The sequence below is a fragment of the Ursus maritimus genome, unplaced genomic scaffold (genome assembly GCF_017311325.1).
Source record: "Ursus maritimus isolate PB19 unplaced genomic scaffold, ASM1731132v1 scaffold_19, whole genome shotgun sequence".
Classification (NCBI taxonomy): domain Eukaryota; kingdom Metazoa; phylum Chordata; class Mammalia; order Carnivora; family Ursidae; genus Ursus; species Ursus maritimus.
In genome coordinates, this window is record NW_024424341.1 from 46699127 (window position 1) to 46701548 (window position 2422).

Sequence of the window (2422 nt, forward strand, 5' to 3'; positions counted from 1 at the left end):
CTCCTAATCTCTTATCTACCACCCTTGCCCCCCCCCAACTTTTCCCTAAACTACACAATCCTATGATTTGGGGTACTCAACTTGGGATCCCCATCCTATCTCAGCCGAAGACCTCTACATCCCTGAATAGCAGCGATCCCCATCATCTTTTTAAACTATGAAGTTTAAGACCCCCTAAACACTCCCCAACAATGTAGCCAAGAATTGAGACCCAGCTTTCTCTAATCGGAATTCCCGGAGCCTTGAAAGTCTGCCCCATGCCAGCAAGGATCTGGGAGCCAGACAACTTTCACCGCCCCCCCACCATCTCATCATCCAGAGCCCCCATCCCACCAGGCCCCACACCCAGCCTCCTGGAGGAGTCACGGATCCGAGTCCGGCAGAGCTCGGACCAGCTTTTCAAACCTCCCATCCCCCGTCCCAAGGCTTGACCGCCAGCTGCCTGCTCCGGTTCCAGCCCGCTCAGCTCGGAAACAAGCATCAAAAACCCAGTCACCCCGATTGCCTGAGTCCCAGGTAGCTGACCTCAGCTCCCCCCACCCCCCAAGGCTCCCTGGACTCCCAGCTGGGACCTTGCCCATTGACACCTTTCTCGGTTCCCCTTTGAAGCCCCCTCCTTCTTCGCTCCGATTTCGCCTCACACCAAATGGCCCGCCCAGATCTCCTCATTCTCCTCCAGCCCTTCCTCCTTTGGGACCCTCCCCCAGGCCTGGAGCCACCTTCTTATCTTTTATCTATCGCCGCCTCTCCTGGATTCAGGCATTCGGATCCCAGGGGTCCCATTCTCCAAGCTCCAAGTCCAAACTCCGTCTCCCTCCAATCTCTTCAGGAAGGCATTCCCCGTTTCTGGGGACCCCATTCTCAGACACGTCCTGCTCTTACCGGGCCCGGGCCCTCCCCCCTTCCTCCAGGACCGCCTCCCTCCATGACCTGGCCTGCACCCTCCTCAGGGCCCACGGTCTCTAAGCCTCGGACATTAAATGTATAGTTGCCCCACTCCAGGACCCTAGGACCCCGTCCTCCCGGATTCCCTAGGCCCAATGTCCCCCACCCCCCATTGCCTCCCGAACTCGGGCGTCCGAACCGCCAGAATCCCACACCCCGGGGCCACTCGGGCCCCTTTCAGCCCCAACCCCCGACTCCCGGCCACCTCAAGGGGAGCCCCCACTCCTTCCAGGACCCTCCCCTCGCGCTCACCTCGCTCAGGGCTGGGCGCACGCTCCGGGCCGCGGGCCCCGCAGCCGCATGACCGGCCCCGCGGCTTCCCCCGGCCGCCGCCGCCGCCACCGGGGTCGCCGGTGCCCGCGCCCCCCGCCCCCGCCCCGGAGCCCGGCGTCCCGGCCCCCTCCCGGCCTCCCACCCCCCACCCCCCGCGCCCGCGGCCTCACTCGGCGGACGGCGCCGGGAGCTGGGACCGGCGGCCGCTCATTGGCTACTGCGGAGGAGGGGAGGGGCGGGAAGGAAGGGGGAGGCTGCAGGGAGGGAGGGAGATGGGCCTTGAGAATGGGGGAGGCAGAGAGGGAAGGAGAATAGAAACAGAGGCAGAGAGCCCGAGAGGGGCAGGGGCACACAGAGAGGCAGAGACACAGAGCCGAGAATCTGGAGTCCCACCGAAACCTCGAGGCTGAGAAATTCTGAGACTCGCAGGTCTGGGGACTGGGGGAAACACAGAGGTGGCCTAAAAGAGACAGAGCGAGAAAAAGAGAGGCAGAGATCAGGTCTAAGACCCCCGCTGTCTTCGGGCTCAGAGATTCTGGGGCTCTGGAAGTGAACAGGTCAGAGAGACAGAGAGACAGGGAGACGCTCACAGGCCCTAGGCTGAGAGATGATGAGACCCAGACACCTTGAGCTAGGGAAAGAGACAGAGAGAGAGAGAGACAGGGGGAGAGAGAGACCCTGAGAAGGAGAGAGAGCAGGGGCAATCCTGGGGCTCCCCTGATAAGGACTGGGGCTCTGGCCAGGCCTGGGGCGGAGCCTGGGGTCTGGGCGTCTGGAGGAGGCGGGAGGGGGCGTCCCGGGCCGGGGTCCCCAGAGCAGCAGGCGGGCGCAGAGCGAAGCNNNGTCGGAGCGGGGGCTGGGGGCCGCGGGCAGAGTATGGGGGTACTGCCACGGTGCTGGGGAAGCCAAGGAGAGCCCCAGCATCCAACTGGAACGAGTCCCGGAAACCCGAAAGCTGCAGGGACGAAGAGACACCGGGGCTCCCCGAGGGAGCCTGCGAAGCTTTGGGGCTCATTCCCCTCCGAACACACAGACATAGGCACACCATTCAACTGGCCTGCCCGGGTCCGGGACTACGTTTTCCATCAGCCCTGGCGGCGAGGGGCCGCACTTGGGGGGGGAGGGTCCGCCGCGGTGTCTGCTGGGAACTGTAGTCTATTGGGATTGTTCTTTCCACACACGCACCCCCCCCCCCCCGCCCCCC